The sequence below is a fragment of the Pseudophryne corroboree genome, chromosome 5 (genome assembly GCF_028390025.1).
Source record: "Pseudophryne corroboree isolate aPseCor3 chromosome 5, aPseCor3.hap2, whole genome shotgun sequence".
Taxonomy (NCBI): domain Eukaryota; kingdom Metazoa; phylum Chordata; class Amphibia; order Anura; family Myobatrachidae; genus Pseudophryne; species Pseudophryne corroboree.
The window spans coordinates 443,846,714-443,866,272 of NC_086448.1; the positions used below are offsets into that span (position 1 = coordinate 443,846,714).

Sequence of the window (19,559 nt, forward strand, 5' to 3'; positions counted from 1 at the left end):
AAAGATGTTCCGCAGGCCGTTGTAGATGGCCCTTAACTCCAGCACATTTATGTGTAGACAAGCTTTCTGGCTTGACCATTTTTCCTGGAAATGTTGTCCCTGTGTGACTGCTCCCCAACCTCGGAGACTCGCGTCCGTGGTCACCAGAATCCAATCTTGGATTCCGAACCTGCGACCCTCTAGAAGGTGAGAACTTTGGAGCCACCACAGGAGAGAAACCCTGGCCCTGGGGGACAGGCTTATCTTCCGGTGCATCTGCAGATGGGACCCGGACCACTTGTCCAGCAGGTCCCACTGAAACGTTCTTGCATGGAACCTGCCAAACGGAATGGCCTCGTAAGCCGCCACCATTTTTCCCAATACTCGAGTGCATATGAATCGACACTCTTGGCGGTTTCAGAAGTTCCATGACCATGTTCTGGATTTCCTGAGCTTTTTCCAACGGGAGAAAGATCCTCTGCAGGTCGGTGTCCAGAATCATGCCCAAAAACGATAGCCGAGTTGTCGGAATCAACTGCGACTTTTGTAAATTTAGGAGCCAGCCATGCTGTTGCAGCACCTGCAGGGAGAGCGCAACGCTTTTCAGTAACTGCTCCTGTGATCTCGCCTTTATCAGGAGATCATCCAAGTACGGGATAATTGGAACTTTCTCTGTGGGACTGCACTATTACAGCACTGATTGGAGAGACCCATCTTTTGCTTAATCATCACAGCTTGCCTGCTGTTAATTCCCAAGCACCTGGAGGACTCCATCGCCATGGGTAACACCAGCTGGATCTAAACATCATTATTCCCCAGGGAACTTTATCCTTTAGTCCGGGATCCCATGTGGACACACACCAGCAGCTATTTTTATTTGGTTCTCAGTTTTTATTCATGCCCAATTATATGCTTTTAAGTGTTATGGTACATATACTGTCTAGTGAATAAATTGTTTACATATTTTAATTCATCCACGTTTGTTTATTAATATTGGAGAAACATCAACCAGCGCCAGTACACTCCTCTTTTTTGCAGTAAATGTAAGCAATGGTTGGCGGTAAATACAAGGGTTTAAAAATGCAAAAAGTTCCAAAGTTACTTCAGTTCAAAACAAAACACAGTTTTGGAGCTAGAGGTCTGAAGAAGTCATAATGGATATAGTTGATATACGAGTCCTCATAGACTTCCTGATTCATCAGTATGTTCCATGTACTAGTCATCCTATATAATAAAAGGCTAACGCTGCTCCTCACCACTGTGGGAGGGGGATTACAATGTTTTGCATGCCTCCACCCACTAGATGGCGCCCGACAGAGCAATTTGTGTTGCTCCGTTAAGGCGCACACAGCCACTGATGTTGACCTTACTGTTATGTTGTTCCGTTATCCAGACGGGCTGGTAAAGTATGTAGACAGCTGCTACTGTTAACAGTAGTGGAACTCATACCTCCCAACATGACCCTCTCCAGGAGGGACACAATGCTCTGCTCCTGGACTTTTCTCATAATTTATGATTACCAACACCTGTGTTGAACAGGTTAATGGATAAGACAGGTGTTTCAGCACAGGTGCTAGAAATCGTACATTAAGAGGGAAGTTCAGGAGCAGAGCATGCTGTCCCTCCTGGAGAGGGTCATGTTGGGAGGTATGGTGGAACTGCACACAGTAGTGAGTGGGCAGTTCGATCATACGTAATCCTCCTTGAACCGAATATTGGGGGTAATTCCAAGTTGATCGCAGCAGGATTTTTGTTAGCAATTTGGCAAAACCATGTGCACTGCAGGGGAGGCAGATATAACATGTGCAGAGAGAGTTAGATTTGGGTGTGGTGAGCTCAATCTGCAATCTAATTTGCAGTGAAAAATAAAGCAGCCAGTATTTATCCTGCACAGAAATAAAATAGCCCACCCAAATCTGTCTTTCTGCACATATTATATCTGCCTCCCCTGCAGTGCACATGGTTTTGCCCAATTGCTATCAAAAATCCTGCTGCGATCAACTTGGAATTACCCCCATTAGGCGAGGCATGTAGAAAGTTTTTCCCCAGTGGGAAATGAATTATAACACAGTTCACCATCTCAAAAACCCACCAGATCTGAACTTTGAAAACGTTTATTACTAAATGAGTCTGCCTAGCAACTGCCATGACTAGCCATGGCGGTTTACCGCTTCCGGCACAGGAGTAGACCCGAACACCGCCTCTTTACCAGCGTGTAACCTCCGGTCTATGTGTTTACACCGGAAGTCGAGCTTGTTTCCGGTGCTACCGTAGATTCTGGCATCGTGTTTGCGTCCCCACTCCTCAGGCTCAGGCAGCAGCATCTGTGAGTGAGTGAGCGAGCAGGCGTGCGTTAGAGGGGTAAGAGCTGCGCCTTGTGCTGCTGCTGTAGTAAGGGTAGGAGGCTGTCTTTCTGAACTGCCCCAATGGCTGGTGCCTGTACCTATTACGGGTGTTTGGTACACAGACTATTCTATGAGCATCCGTGGAGATGGGTTACTCTCTACTGACCGGATTGCTTTTGCATCCTGAGTTAGTTTCGCTGTTTAGTGTTAATTGATAAATCTAGGTGCTGTGTGTTTTTTTTTTTTTTTTATAAAGTTAAATGAGCATAGTGTTAGATATGCCATGAGCACAATGATCTGTACACACAGGCTTTGAAAGGCAAACCTTGTTTGTCTGTTTTCAGAGAGCATTTTAATGGAACTCCAATTCTTTATGGTAAAAGCAAAAATCTTTCTGACCAGGGGGTTGGCTAGTTTAACCCAAATGTTTTTGTTTTTTTTAAATTGTTTTTTTTATTTTTTATTTAAAAATGAAATTCTGCTGTGACTACAGGCACGGCACCGTGACTTCTTAAAAATAAACCAAACCCAAAAACCCCAACCTATTATACTATAACAAATAGTTTTTTCTCTGACGTCCTAGTGGATGCTGGGTACTCCGTAAGGACCATGGGGAATAGACGGGCTCCGCAGGAGATTGGGCACTCTTAAAAGAAAGATTAGGTACTATATCTGGTGTGCACTGGCTCCTCCCTCTATGCCCCTCCTCCAGACCTCAGTTAGAATCTGTGCCCGGCCAGAGCTGGATGCACCTAGTGGGCTCTCCTGAGCTTACTAGAAAAGAAAGTATTTGTTAGGTTTTTTATTTTCAGTGAGATCTGCTGGCAACAGACTCACTGCTACGAGGGACTGAGGGGAGAGAAGCAAACCTACCTGCTTGCAGCTAGCTTGTGCTTCTAAGGCTACTGGACACCATTAGCTCCAGAGGGTTCGAACACAGGGCCCGACCTCGATCGTCCATTCCCGGGGCTGCGCCGCCGTCCCCCTTGCAGAGCCAGAAGACAGAAGAAAAAGACGAAAAACGGCGGCTGAAGACTCCTGTCTTCATTAAGGTAGCGCACAGCACTGCAGCTGTGCGCCATTGCTCCCATAGCACACCACACACTCCGGTCACTGTTGGGTGCAGGGTGCAGGGTGCAGGGCGCTGGGGGGGGGGCGCCCTGAGCAGCAATTAGTTTACCTTTTGGCACAATTAGCACATAATACAGTATATAACACTGTATATGTGCAAAACCCCCCGCCATTAACATTATAAAAAGCGGGAGAAGCCCGCCGCTGAGGGGGCGGGGCTATCTTCCTCAGCACACCAGCGCCATTTTCTCTTCACAGCTCTGCTGGAAGGACGCTCCCCAGGCTCTCCCCTGCAGTATCCATACAACAAGGGTAAAAAAGAGAGGGGGGGGCACATAAATTTAGGCTCAAAATTGTGTAAAATAGCAGCTATTGGGAAAAATCACTCAGTACAGTGTAAATCCCTGTGATATATAGCGCTGTGGTGTGTGCTGGCATACTCTCTCTCTGTCTCCCCAAAGGACTTGGTGGGGTCCTGTCCTCAGTCAGAGCATTCCCTGTGTGTGTGCGGTGTGTCGGTACGGCTGTGTCGACATGTTTGATGAGGAGGCTTACGTGGAGGCGGAGCAGGAGCCGATAAGTGTGATGTCGCCCCCTACGGGGCCGACACCAGAGTGGATGGATATGTGGAAGGTATTAACCGACAGTGTCAACTCCTTACATAAAAGGTTCGATGACGTAACAGCTTTGGGACAGCCGGCATCTCAGCCCGCGCCTGCCCAGGCGTCTCAGAGGCCATCAGGGGCTCAAAAACGCCCGCTACCTCAGATGGCAGACACAGATGTCGACACGGAGTCTGACTCCAGTGTAGACGAGGATGAGACAAATGTACAGTCCACAAGGGCCATCCGATGCATGATTACGGCAATGAAGAATGTGTTGCACATTTCTGACATTAACCCGGTTACCACTAAAAAGGGTATTATGTTTGGGGAGAAAAAGCAGCCAGTGACTTTTCCCCCATCTGATGAGTAAAATGAATTGTGTGAAGTAGCGTGGTGTTCCCCTGATAAGAAACTAGTGATTTCTAAGCGGTTACTGATGGCGTACCCTTTCCCGCCAACGGACAGGTTATGTTGGGAGACGTCCCCTAGGGTGGACAAGGCGCTCACACGCTTATCTAAAAGGGTGGCACTGCCGTCTCAGGATACAGCCGCCCTGAAGGAGCCTGCAGATAGAAAGCAGGAGGCTATCCTGAAGTCTGTATATACACACTCAGGTACTATACTGAGACCTGCAATTGCTTCAGCATGAATGTGTAGTGCTGCAGCAGCATGATCTGATACCCTGTCAGATAACATTGATACCCTCGACAGGGATACTATTTTGCTAACCATAGAGCATATAAAAGACGTCGTCTTATATATGAGGGATGCACAGAGGGACATTTGCCGGCTGGCATCTAGAATTAATGCAATGTCCATTCCTGCCAGGAGAGTATTTTGGACTCAGCAGTGGACAGGTGATGCTGATTCTAAAAGGCACATGGAGGTTTTGCCTTATAAGGGTGAGGAATTGTTTGGGGACGGTCTCGCGGACCTCGTATCCACAGCAACAGCTGGGAAGTCGACTTTTTTACCTCAGGTCCCCTCACAGCCTAAGAAAGCACCGTATTATCAAGTACAGTCCTTTCGGCCTCAGAAAGTCAAGCGGGTCAGAGGCGCATCCTTTCTGCCCAGAGGCAGGGGTAGAGGGAAAAAGCTGCACCAGACAGCCAGTTCCCAGGAACAAAAATCCTCCCCTGCTTCCACTAAGTCCACCGCATGACGCTGGGGCTCCACAGGAGGAGCCAGGTGCGGTGGGGGGCGCGTCTCCGGCACTTCAGCGACCAGTGGATTCGCTCACAGGTGGATCTCTGGGTTCTACAAGTGGTATCTCAGGGATACAAGCTGGAGTTCGAGGCGACTCCCCCTCGCCGTTACCTCAAATCAGCCTTGCCAGCTGCTCCCAGGGAAAGGGAGGTAGTACTGGCGGCTATTCACAAGCTGTACCTTCAGCAGGTGATAATCAAGGTTCCCCTCCTTCAACAGGGACGGGGTTACTATTCCACAATGTTTGTGGTACCGAAACCAGACGGTTCGGTGAGACCCATTCTAAATTTAAAATCCTTGAACACTTATGTAAGGAAGTTCAAGTTCAAGATGGAATCGCTCAGGGCGGTTATTGCAAGCCTGGAAGAGGGGGATTTTATGGTGTCGCTGGACATCAAGGATGCTTACCTGCATGTCCCCATTTACCCACCTCACCAGGAGTACCTCAGGTTTGTGGTACAGGACTGTCCTTACCAATTCCAGACGTTGGCGTTTGGTCTGTCCACGGCACCGAGGGTATTTACCAAGGTAATGGCCGAAATGATGATACTCCTTCGAAAGAAGGGAGTTATAATTATCCCGTACTTGGACGATCTCCTTGTAAAGGCGAGGTCCAAGGATCAGTTGTTAGTCAGCGTAGCACTATCTCGGGAAGTGCTACAACAGCATGGCTGGATTCTGAATATCCCAAAGTCGCAGCTGATTCCTACGACGCGTCTGCTGTTCTTGGGCATGATTCTGGACACAGAACAGAAGAAGGTGTTTCTCCCGGAGGAGAAGGCCCAGGAATTATCATCTCTGGTCAGGGACCTCCTGAAACCAAAACAGGTGTCGGTGCATCACTGCACGCGAGTCCTGGGAAAGATGGTAGCTTCTTACGAAGCAAATCCCTTCACGAGGGCCGCAGATTCGGCATACAGGACTGGGTCCTGGTGACCACGGATGCAAGCCTCCGAGGTTGGGGGGCAGTCACTCAGGGAAGAAACTTCCAAGGACAGTGGAGACAGGAGACTTCCCTACACATAAATATTCTGGAACTAAGGGCCATTTACAACGCCCTGAGTCAAGCAGAACCCCTGCTTCAAAACCAACCGGTGCTGATTCAGTCAGACAACATCACGGCGGTCGCCCATGTAAACCGCCAGGGCGGCACAAGAAGCAGGATGGCAATGGCAGAAGCCACAAGGATTCTTCGATGGGCGGAGAATCATGTGCTAGCACTGTCAGCAGTGTTCATTCCGGGAGTGGACAACTGGGAAGCAGACTTCCTCAGCAGGCACGACCTCCACCCGGGAGAGTGGGGACTTCATCCAGAAGTCTTCAAGCTGATTGTAAATCGTTGGGAACGGCCACAGGTGGACATGATGGTGTCCCGCCTCAACAAAAAGCTAAAAAGATATTGCGCCAGATCAAGGGACCCTCAGGCGATAGCTGTGGACGCTCTAGTGACACCGTGGGTGTACCAGTCGGTTTATGTGTTCCCTCCTCTTCCTCTCATACCCAAGGTACTGAGGATAATAAGAAAGAGAGGAGTAAGAACTATACTCATCGTTCCGGATTGGCCAAGAAGAACTTGGTTCCTAGAACTACAAGAAATGATCTCAGAGGACCCATGGCCTCTGCTGCTCCGACAGGACCTGCTACAGCAGGGGCCCTGTCTGTTCCAAGACTTACCGCAGCTGCGTTTGACGGCATGGCGGTTGAACGCCGGATCCTAACGGAAAAGGGCATTCCAGATGATGTCATTCCTACGCTGATAAAAGCTAGGAAGGATGTGACCGCAAAACATTATCACCGCATATGGCGAAAATATGTTGCTTGGTGTGAGGCCTGGAAGGCCCAAGGTGACCCTTTCACATCGCAGCTCGAACCGTTTAGGAAGCCAGTAAAAACGGCAAATTACCGGGTACAAGCTGCGGTGTGAAAGGGGTATGAGCTCTCCTGAGCTTGCTAAAAAGAAAGTATTTTGTTAGGTTTTTTTATTTTCAGAGAGATCTGCTGGCAACAGACTCTCTGCTACGTGGGACTGAGGGGAGAGAAGCAGCCCTACTCACTGAAGATAGGTCCTGCTTCTTAGGCTACTGGACACCATTAGCTCCAGAGGGATCATACACAGGATCGCACCCTTTGTCGTCCGTTCCCGGAGCCGCGCCGCGATCCCCCTCGCAGAGCCGGAAGACAGAAGCCGGTGACAGAAGCAAGAAGACTTCGAAATCGGCGGCAGAAGACTCCAGTCTTCATATGAGGTAGCGCACAGCACTGCAGCTGTGCGCCATTGCTCCCACACTAAACCCACATACTCCGGTCACTGTAGGGTGCAGGGGGGGGCGCCCTGGGCAGCAATTAGAGACCTCTTGGGAAAAGTGGGCATATATACAGTTGGACACTGTATATATGCATGGGCCCTCGCCATATTTTTACACAGAAACGCGGGACAGAAGCCCGCCGCTGAGGGGGCGGGGCTTCTTCCTCAGCACTCACCAGCGCCATTTTCTCTCCACAGCTCAGCTGAGAGGAAGCTCCCCAGGCTCTCCCCTGCAGAAACACGGTAGAAGAGGGTAAAAAGAGAGGGGGGGCACATAAATTTGGCGCAAAAACAGTATATACAGCAGCTACTGGGGTAACACTAAGTTACTGTGTGATTCCTTGGACATATAGCGCTGGGGTGTGTGCTGGCATACTCTCTCTCTGTCTCTCCAAAAGCCTTGTGGGGGAACTGTCTTCAAAAAGAGCATCCCCTGTGTGTTTGGTGTGTCGGCATGTTTGACGAGGAAGGCTATGTGGAAGCAGAGCGGGAACAAATGAATGTTGGGTCGCCGCCGACACCCGATTGGATGGATATGTGTAAGGTTTTAAATGATAATGTTACTTCCTTGCATAAAAGGTTGGATAAAGCTGGAGCCTTAGGACAGCCGGGGTCTCAGCCCATGCCTGATCCTATGTCGCAGAGGCCGTCAGGGTCTCCAAAGCGCCCACTATCCCAAATTTTTGACACAGATATCGACACGGATTCTGACTCCAGTGTCGATGGCGATGATGCAAAGTTACAGCCTAAATTGGCTAAAGCCATACGTTACATGATTATAGCAATGAAGGATGTGTTGCACATCACAGGGGAAACCCCAGTCCCTGACTAGAGGGTTTATATGTATGGGGAAAAAAGGCAAGAGGTGACCTTTCCCCCTTCACATGAGCTAAATGAGTTATGTGAAAAGGCTTGGGAATCTCCAGATAGAAAACTGCAGATTTCCAAACGGATGCTTATGGCGTATCCTTTCCCGCCAACGGACAGGTTATGCTGGGAAACCTCCCCTAGGGTAGACAAAGCTTTAACACGCTTATCCAAGAGGGTAGCCCTGCCGTCACAGGATACGGCCACCCTAAAAGATGCTGCGGATAGAAAGCAGGAGGGTACCCTGAAGTCCATTTATACACATTCAGGTACCTTACTAAGGGCGGCGTTTGCGTCGGCCTGGATGTGTAGTGCTGTAGCAGCATGGACGGATACCTTATCTGAGGAACTTGATACCTTGGACAAGGATACTATATTACTGACCCTGGGGCATATAAAAGACGCTGTCCTATATATGAGAGATGCTCAAAGAGACATTAGCCTACTTGGCTCTAGAATAAGTGCAATGTCGATTTCTGGACAGAAGATGCGGACTCAAAAAGGGATAATGGCGGCGCGGCACTGAAGGGGTTAACCCTCAGTGACCGGCGCCATATTCAAGGACAATGGGCGCTTGGCGCCACTTTTAAACTGTGCACTGGTGCTAAGCGCCGTCTTTTAAATGTAGTGTGGGTGCTAGGCACCGGGTATTTAAAAATATATTTACTACTGTGTTTTCACCAATGTTATATTTAATGCAATAGGCACAGTTGTAGGATTGCACATTTACATTGCATGCAAATGCCAGCACTTAGAAGGAATGTGTAAGCTGTGTTGGTTTTAAAATGCATTTACGTTTGTGGACAAATGGCCCTGTCCTAGCAGAGAGGTGTGAATGACAAAACCTTTTGATGTGTAAAGATGCTAATCACGGGGTCTATGGGCTTGGAACCTGTTTCATGTACCTGATTTAATTGATATACGAACCCTGAATGGCAGATGCAGGAAGGAAGACTGTTTGATGTGTTGCAGCCTTTCCTGTTGTAATCTCAAACACTGGGTTTGCCTGGAGATGTGACTGAGACAGAAACATTTGTATTTTGAAGCTATGTGATAAATTTATCAATAGTGAATGTTAATCTGATACCAAACGTCTGGGTGACAGGAAGTAGGATATTGTTTTATTGCACTTATCTCCTTTTGAAATGTAATTTATTTACTTGTATTTTATTAAGTTATCCTGATTGGTTGGAGAAGACAGGGAGGGCTTACCCCCCCTGTGGTACTGTGTGGAAATTTGACATAAAAAGGAGGCCTGCGTGCCTCCAGATTTGTAGTTGTACCATCTTATTCTGCTGGAACATCTTGCTGTATGCTGTTGCCCCTAGCAATAGGGAAGAGTACTCTTTAGAACTATTGCAAATAAATACCATTTACCTCAAGAAGACCGCGTCATCTTGTGACCTACAGGGTTATGCCAAACATAGCCCCGTCCTCCGGCTGTCCAGGGAAGCACCTAACGTCTCCAAGTTCCGCCTTCCGCCAGCTACCGGTAGAGGCTTAGCAAGTGGCTAGTGGGGATTCGTCAACACCACACAGGTTGTAGTAAGGCAGTGCGTCGGCACATACAGAGCAGAACCGTGGTTCCAAACGCCACGGCAGGTTAGGAGTTTGGTGGTGGCTGCATAAACCCACCCACAGCGCAGTGGGTGGAGTCAGTAACAGGCGGTTACTGACGGTAAGCGGGAATCCCCTATGTGGTCAGGCCTCGTGTGACCTAACCTTCCAATCTGTGCGCAGGAGACAGGACGCGAAAGCGGCGAGTGCTTTCGTACGGGACCGTCCTGTCACAGGCACATGGAGGTTTTACCTTACAAGGGTGAGGAGTTGTTTGGGGAGGGTCTCTGACCTGGTCTTCACAGCTACGGCTGGAAAGTCAAATTTTTTTGCCATATGTACCCTCACAACCTAAGAAAGCACCGTATTACCAAATGCAGTCCTTTCGATCACAAAAAGGCAAGAAAGTCCAAGGTGCGTCCTTTCTTGCCAGAGGCAGGGGTAGAGGAAAGAAGCTGCACAATACAGCTAGTTCCCAGGAACAGAAGTCCTCCCCGGCTTCCACTAAACCCACCACATGACGCTGGGGCTCCACAGGCGGAGCTAGGCCCGGTGGGGGCGCGTCTCCGAAATTTCAGCCACAAGTGGGTTCACTCCCAGGTGGATCCCTGGGCTATAGAGATTGTGTCTCAGGGATACAAGCTGGAATTCGAAGAGATGCCCCCCCACCGTTACCTCAAATCGGCCCTGACAGCTTCCCCCTTAGAGAGGGAAATAGTGTTAGCTGCAATTCACAAATTGTATCTTCAGCAGGTGGTGGTCAAGGTTCCCCTCCTTCAACAAGGAAAGGGTTACTATACGACCATGTTTGTGGTACCGAAACCGGACGTTTCGGTCAGACCCATATTGAATTTAAAATCCCTGAACATATACCTGAAAAGGTTCAAGTTCAAGATGGAATCGCTCAGAGCGGTCATCGCAAGCCTGGAAGGGAGGGATTTTATGGTGTCTCTGGACATAAAGGATGCTTACCTTCATGTCCCCATTTATCCACCTCCTCAGGAGTACCTCAGATTTGTGGTACAGGATTGTCATTACCAATTCCAGACGTTGCCGTTTGGTCTCTCCACGGCACCGAGAATATTTACCAAGGTAATGGCAGAAATGATGGTGCTCCTGCGACGGCAAGGAGTCACAATTATCCCATACTTGGACGATCTCCTCATAAAGGCGAGGTCCAGAGAGCAGTTGCTGATCAGCGTAGCACGCTTTTGGGAAGTGTTACAACAGCACGGCTGGATTCTAAATATTCCAAAGTCGCAGTTGATTCCTACAACTTGTCTGCCCTTCCTGGGTATGATTCTGGACACAGGCCAGAAGAGGGTTTATCTCCCGATGGATAAGGCTCAGGAGCTCATGACACTGGTCAGAGACCTATTAAAACCAAAACAGGTGTCGGTGCATCACTGCACGCGAGTCCTGGGAAAGATGGTGGCATCATACAAGGCCATTCCTTTCGGCAGGTTCCATGCGAGGACCTTTCAATGGGATCTGTTGGACAAGTGGTCCGGATCACATCTACAAATGCATCGGCTGATCACCCTATCCCCCAGGGCCAGGGTGTCTCTCCTGTGGTGGCTGCAGAGTGCTCACCTTCTCGAGGGCCGCAGATTCGGCATTCAGGACTGGGTCCTGGTGACCACGGACGCAAGCCTCCGAGGGTGGGGAGCAGTCACACAGGGAAGATATTTCCAAGGGCTGTGGTCAAGTCAGGAGACTTGCCTTCACATCAATATCCTGGAACGAAGGGCCATATACAACGCCCTACGTCAAGCGGAGACCCTGCTTCGCGACCAATCGGTGCTGATTCAGTCAGACAACATCACCGCAGTGGCTCATATAAACCGCCAAGGCGGCACAAGGAGCAGGGTGGCGATGGCGGAAGCCACCAGAATTCTTCGCGGGCGGAGAATCACGTAAGAGCACTGTCAGCAGTGTTCATTCTGGGAGTGGACAACTGGGAAGCAGACTTCCTCAGCAGGCACGACCTCCACCCGGGAGAGTGGGGACTTCATCAAGAAGTCTTCGCGCAGATTGCAGGTCGGTGGGAACTGCCACAAGTAGACATGATGGCATCCCGCCTCAACAAAAAGCTACAGAGGTATTGCGCCAGGTCAAGAGACCCTCAGGCGATAGCTGTAGACGCACTAGTGACACCGTGGGTGTTCCAGTCGGTCTATGTATTTCCTCCTCTTCCTCTCATACCCAAGGTGCTGAGAATCATAAGAAGAGGAGGAGTGAGAACAATACTCATTGTTCCGGATTGGCCAAGAAGGACTTGGTATCCAGAGCTGCAAGAAATGCTCACAGAGGACCCTTGGCCTCTGCCTCTAAGACAGGACTTGTTGCAACAGGGGCCCTGTCTTTTCCAAGACTTACCGCGGCTGCGTTCGACGGCATGGCGGTTGAACGCCGGATCCTAGCAGAAAAAGGCATTCCGGATGAGGTTATTCCTACGCTGATAAAGGCTAGGAAGGACTTGACTGCTAAACATTATCACGAAAATATGTTGCTTGGTGTGAGGCCAGGAATGCCCCTACGGAGGAATTCCAGCTGGGCCGTTTCCTTCACTTCCTACAGTCGGGAGTGACTTTGGGCGTAAAAGTGGGTTCCATTAAGGTCCAGATTTCAGCCCTATCCATTTTCTTTCAAAAAGAACTGGCTTCTCTACCTGAAGTTCAGACGTTTGTAAAGGGAGTGCTGCATATTCAGCCCCCTTTTTGGGCCTCCAGTGGCACCTTGGGATCTTAACGTGGTGTTGAATTTCCTGAAGTCACACTGGTTTGAGCCACTTAAAACCGTGGAGTTAAAATTTCTCACGTGGAAGGTGGTCATGCTATTAGCCTTGGCTTCAGCTAGGCGTGTGTCAGAATTAGCGGCTTTGTCACATAAAAGCCCCTATCTGGTTTTCCATATGGACAGGGCTGAATTGCGGACCCGTCCACAATTTCTGCCAAAAGGGGTGTCATCTTTTCATATAAACCAACCTATTGTGGTGCCTGTGGCTACTCGTGACTTGGAGGATTCCGAGTTACTAGATGTGGTCAGGGCTTTGAAGGTTTATGTAGCCAGAACGGCTAGAGTCAGGAAAACCGAGTCGCTGTTTATCCTGTAGGCATCCAACAAGCTGGGTGCTCCTGCTTCAAAGCAAACTATTGCTCGCTGGATCTGTAACACGATTCAGCAGGCTCATTCTGCGGCTGGATTGCCGCTACCAAAATCGGTAAAAGCCCACTCTACAAGGAAGGTGGGCTCTTCTTGGGCGGCTGCCCGAGGGGTCTCGGCATTACAGCTTTGCCGAGCAGCTGCTTGGTCAGGTTCGAACACTTCTGCAAAGTTTTACAAGTTTGATACCCTGGCTGAGGAGGACCTTGTGTTTGCTCATTCGGTGCTGCAGAGTCATCCACACTCTCCCGCCCGTTTGAGAGCTTTGGTATAATCCCCATGGTCCTTACGGAGTCCCCAGCATCCACTAGGACGTTAGAGAAAATAAGATTTTACTTACTGGTAAATCTATTTCTCGTAGTCCGTAGTGGATGCTGGGCGCCCGTCCCAAGTGCGGACTTCTTCTGCAATACTGTATATAGTTATTCCTTCAATAAGGGTTATGTTATGGTTGCATCAGGGTTGATCTGATGCTCCGTTGTTGTTCATACTGTTAACTGGGTAAGTTTATCACAAGTTATACAGTGTGATTGGTGTGACTGGTATGAGTCTTGCCCTGGATTACAAAATCCTTTCCTTGTACTGTCAGCTCTTCCGGGCACAGTTTCTTTAACTGAGGTCTGGAGGAGGGATGTAGAGGGAGGAGCCAGAGCACAGCAGTATCCAAATTCTTTCTTAAAGTGCCCTGTCTCCTGCGGAGCCCGTCTATTCCCCATGGTCCTTACGGAGTCCCCAGCATCCACTACGGACTACGAGAAATAGATTTACCGGTAAGTAAAATCTTATTTTTTTTTCTTACGTCCTAGAGGATGCTGGGGACTCCGTAAGGACCATAGGGATAGACGGGCTCTGCAGGAGACATGGGCACTTTAAGAAAGACTTTAGGTATGGGTGTGCACTGGCTCCTCCCTCTATGCCCCTCCTCCAGACCTCAGTTTACTACGGTGCCCAGAGGAGACTGGGTGCATTTCAGGGAGCTCTCCTGAGTTTCCTGAAAGAAAGTATTTTGTTAGGTTTTTTATTTTCAGGGAGCCTGCTGGCAACAGACTCCCTGCATCGTGGGACTGAGGAGAGTGAAGTAGACGTACTTCTGTGAGTTTCAAGGCTCTGCTTCTTAGGCTACTGGACACCATTAGCTCCAGAGGGAGTCGGAACACAGGTCTCACCCCGGAGTTCGTCCCGGAGCCGCGCCGCCGTCCTCCTCACAGAGCCGGAAGATAGAAGCCGGGTGAGTATGAGAAGAAAAGAATACTTCAGAGGCGGCAGAAGACTTCAGATCTTCACTGAGGTAACGCACAGCAGTTAAGCTGTGCGCCATTGCTCCCACACAGCACACACAAACGGCAGTCACTGTAAGGGTGCAGGGCGCAGGGGGGGGGGGGGGGTGCGCCCTGGGCAGCAATATAACCTCATTTTCTGGCAAAAGTAGATATATACAGCTAGGCAATGTATATATAAAGAGCCCCCGCCAGTTTTTTATATATTATAGCGGGACAGAAGCCTGCCGCTGAGGGGGCGGGGCTTCCTCCTCAGCACTCACCAGCGCCATTTTCTCCACAGCACAGCGCTGAAAGGAAGCTCCCCGGACTCGCTTATCCACAGTGAAAGAGGGTTTTAAAGAAGGAGGGGGGCACATAATTTGGTGCAAAAATAAAGATTACAGCGCTATCTGGGTAAACATATCGTGTTTTTTTTTTTTCCTGGGTCATATAGCGCTGGGTGTGTGCTGGCATACTCTCTCTCTGTCTCTCCAAAGGGCCTTGTGGGGGAACTGTCTTCAGATAAGAGGATTCCCTGAGTGTGTGGTGTCAGTACGCGTGTGTCGGCATGTCTGAGGTAAAAGGCTCTCATAGGGAGGAGGTGAAGTAAATGACTGTGGTGTCTCCGTCGGTAACACCGACACCTGACTTGTTGGATATGTGGAATATTTTAGTGCTAATGTGAATTTATTGCACTGAGTCTAGGGAATGTACAGGCGTCAAACCCTTCCTTTCCCCTATGTCACAGGGACCTCCGGGGTCTCAAAAGCGCCCACTATCCAAATATGTAGACACTGACACGGATTCTGACTCCAGTGTCGACTACGATGATGCAAAGTTACAGCCAGAATTGGCAAATAGTCTTCAATATATGATTATTGTAATAAAAGTGTTTTGCATATCACAGATATGACTGTCCCTGACACGAGGGTACATATGTATAGGGTAAAGAAACCTGAGGTAACCTTTCCCCCATCTCATGAACGAGTTATTGAAAAGGCTTGGGAATCTCCAGACAAGAAACTGCAGATTCCCAAAAGGATTCTTATGATGTATCCTTTCCCGACTACGGACAGGATACGGTGAGAATCTTCCCCAAGGGGGGAGAAAAGCGTGGACACGCTTATCCAAAAGAGTAAGCTGCCATCCCAAGATATGGCTACCCTCAGGGATCCTGCTGATCGCAAACAGCAGGCTACCTTAAAGTCCATTTACATACATTCTAGTACCTTACTCAGACCGGCAATAGTGTCGGCTGGAGTTTGTAGCGCTGTAGCAGCGTGGATAGGTACCTTATCAACGGAAATTGATACCCTGGATAAGGGTAACATTTTATTGACCCGGGGTCATATTAACGAAGAATCAACGCTATGTCGATTTCTGCTAGACGAGTCCTATGGACACGGCAATGGACAGGTGATGCCGACTCAAAGAGGCATATGGAGGTTTTACCTTACAAGGGTGAGGAATTGTTTGGGGAAGGTCTCTCGGACCTGGTCTCCACAGCTACAGCTGGTAAATAAAAAATGTTGCCTTATATTCCCTAACAGCCTAAGAAAGCACCACATTATCAAATGCAGTCCTTTCGGTCACAAGAAACAAGAGAGTACGAGGTGCGTTCTTTTTTGCTAGAGGTTAGGGCAGAGGGAAAAAGCTGCACAACACAGCTAGTTCCCAGGAACAGAAGTCCTCCCCGGCCTCTACAAAATCCACTGCATGACGCTGGGGCTCCGCTAAGGGAGTCCGCCCCAGTGGGAGCACGTCTTCGAATTTTCAGCCACATCTGGCTTCACTCACAGGTGGATCCCTGGGCAATAGAAATTGTTTCTCAGGGTTACAAGCTGGAATTCGAAAAGGTGCTTCCTCGCCGTTTTTTTAAAATCGGCCCTGCTGACTTCTCCCCCAGAAAGGGAGATAGTGGTAAATGCAATTCACAAATTGTATCTTCAACAGGTGGTGGTCAAGGTTCCTCTACTTCAACAAGGGAGGGGATATTACTCAACCCTGTTTGTAGTCCCGAAACCGGACGGTTCGGTCAGACCCATTTTAAATTTAAAATCCCTGAACCTATACTTGAAAAGGTTCAAGTTCAAGATGGAATCGCTCAGGGCGGTCATCGCTAACCTGGAAGGGGGGGATTTTATGGTATCTCTGGACATAAAGGATGCGTACCTTCATGTTCCCATATATCCACCTCATCAGGCGTAACTGAGATTTGCGGTACAGGATGGTTATTACCAATTTCAGACGTTGCCGTTTGGGCTTTCCACGACCCCAAGAATTTTCACCAAGGTAATGGCGGAAATGATGGTGCTCCTGCGCAAGCAGGGTGTCACATTTATCCCGTACTTGGACGATCTCCTCATAAAAGCGAGATCACGAGAGCAGTTACTGAACAGCGTGTCACTTTCACTGAAGGTGTTACAGCAACACGGCTGGATTCTCAATATCCCGAAGTCGCAGCTGGTTCCTACGACTCATCTGACCACCTTGGGCATGATTCTGGATACGGACCAGAAAAGGGTTTATCTTCCAACGGAAAAGGCTCAAGTACTCATGACTCTGGTCTGGAACCTATTGAAACCAAAACAGGTGTCAGTGCATCACTGCACTCGAGTCCTGGGAAAGATGGTGGCATCTTACGAGGCCATTCCGTTCGGCAGGTTCCATGTGAGGACCTTCCAATGGGACCTACTGGACAAGTGGTCCGGGTCACATCAACAGATGCATCAGTTGATCACTCTGTCCCCCAGGGCCAGGGTATCTCTCCTGTGGTGGCTGCAGAGTGCTCACCTTCTAGAGGACCGCAGGTTCGGCATTTAGGACTGGGTTCTGGTGACCACGGACGCGAGCCTCCGAGGTTGGGGAGCAGTCACACAAGGAAGAAACTTCCAGGGTCTTTGGTCAAGTCAAGAGACTTGTGTTCGCCATATACAACGCCCTTCGCAAACGGAGACCTTGCTTCGCGACTTACCAGTTCTGATCCAATCAGACAACATCACCGCAGTGGCTCATGTAAACCGCCAGGGTGGCACAAGGAGCAGAATGGCAATGGCGGAAGCCACCAGGATTCTTCGCTGGGCGGAAAATCATGTAAGCGCACTATCAGCAGTGTTCATTCCGGGAGTGGACAACTAGGAAGCAGATTTCCTCAGCAGACACGACCTGCATCCAGGAGAGTGGGGACTTCATCAGGAAGTCTCCGCATAGATTGCAAGTCAGTGGGGACTGCCCAGATAGACATGATGGCATCCCGCCTCAACAAAAAGCTGCAGAGGTATTGCGCCAGGTCAAGAGACCCTCAGGCGGTAGCTGTGGACGCCCTAGTGACACTGTGGGTGTTCCAGTCGGTCTATGGGTTTCCTCCTCTTCCTCTCATCCCAAAGGTGTTGAGAATAATATGAAAAAGAGGAGTACAGACAATTCTCATTGTTCCAGATTGGCCACGAAGGGCCTGGTATCCGGATCTGCAGGAGATGTTTACAGAAGATCCGAGGCCTCTTCCTCGAAGACAGGACCGGTTGCAACAGGGGCCCTGTCTGTTCCAAGACTTACCACGGCTGCGTTTGACGGCATGGCGGTTGAACGCCGGATCCTTGCGGAAAAGGGCATTCCGGATGAGGTCATTCCTACTCTGATAAAGGCTAGGAAGGACGTGACAGCTAAACATTATCACCGTATATGGCGAAAATATGTTTCTTGGTGTGAGGCCAGGAATGCCCCTACGGAAGAATTCCATTTGGGCTGTTTCCTTCACTTCCTACAAACTGGAGTGAATTTGGGCCTAAAATTAGGCTCAATTAAGGTTCAGATTTCGGCCTTATCCATTTTCTTTCAAAAAGAATTGGCTTCTCTCCCAGAAGTACAGACTTAAGTCGCACTGGTTTGAACCACTTAAAACAGTGGAGTTAAAATATCTCACTTGGAAAGTGGTCATGTTGTTAGCCTTGGCTTCGGCTAGGCGAGTGTCAGAATTGGCGGCTTTGTCTCATAAAAGCCCCTATCTAGTTTCCATATGGATAGAGCGGAATTGCGGACCCGTCATCAATTTTTGCCTAAGGTGGTGTTGTTTTTTCATATGAACCAACCTATTGTGGTGCCTGTGGCTACACGAGACTTGGAAGATTCCGAGTCCCTTGATGTGGTCAGGGTTTTGAAAATTTACGTAGCCAGAACGGCTAGGGTCAGATAAACAGAAGCACTGTTTGTCCTGTATGCTGCCAACAAGGTTGGCGCTCCTGCTTCAAGCAGACTATTGCTCGCTGGATCTGTAACACGATTCAGCAGGCTCATTCAACGGCAGGATTGCCGTTACCAAAATCGATTAAGGCCCATTCCACTAGGAAGGTGGGCTCGTCTTGGGCGGCTGCCCGAGGGGTCTCGGCACTACAGCTGTGCCGAGCTGCTACTTGGGCGGGTTCGAACACATTTGCAAAGTTCTATAAGTTTGATACCCTGGCTGAGGAGGACCTCTGTTTGCTCAATCGGTGCTGCAGAGTCATCCGCACTCTCCCGCCCGTTTGGGAGCTTTGGTATAATCCCCATGGTCCTTACGGAGTCCCCAGCATCCTCTAGGACGTAAGAGAAAATAAGATTTTAAACCTACCGGTAAATATTTTTCTCGTAGTCCGTAGAGGATGCTGGGCGCCCGTCCCAAGTGCGGACTACTTTTGCAAGACTTGTATATAGTTTTGCTTACATAAGGGTCTTTGTAATAGTTTTCATCGTTCTCCGAATGATGCTATGTTGTTTTTCATACTGTTAACTGGTTAGTATATCACAAGTTATATGGTGTTGGCTGGTATGAATCTTGCCCTTGGTTTAACAAAAATCCTTTCTTCGTACTGTCTGTCTCCTTTGGGCACAGTTTCTCTAACTGAGGTCTGGAGGAGGGGCATAGAGGGAGGAGCCAGTGCACACCCATACCTAAAGTCTTTCTTAAAGTGCCCATGTCTCCTGCGGAGCCGGTCTATCCCCATGGTCCTTACGGAGTCCCCAGCATCCTCTACGGACTACGAGAAAAAGATTTACCGGTAGGTTTAAAATCTTATTTTTTTTATTTATTCTAAATGTTTAATGCCAGTGTTATTGCCAGTGCTAATGCTTAACTCCTTTTTGTGTGTGGTGTTCTGAAAAGTGCTTTTGCATTTTGTATTAGTTAATTTAAGTAATAAGTAGGACTAATGCTTAACATTAGCGT

The 19,559-nt window shown here is 49.0% G+C and overlaps 1 protein-coding gene across 2 annotated transcripts in view; it reads left to right on the forward strand.

Annotated features, from left to right (window-relative positions):
* Positions 1–2,153: 2,153 nt before the first annotated feature.
* The window catches only part of LOC134927842 (uncharacterized), a 457,379-nt gene continuing 439,973 nt past the window's right edge, over positions 2,154–19,559 (forward strand). Inside the window, exon 1 of one of the 2 annotated variants that reach the window (XM_063922900.1) lies at positions 2,154–2,305. The gene's annotated coding sequence lies outside the window, so the exon portion shown is untranslated. Of the gene's footprint in view, positions 2,341–19,559 lie in introns of both variants that reach the window. The other variant, XM_063922899.1, reaches the window with a different exon arrangement.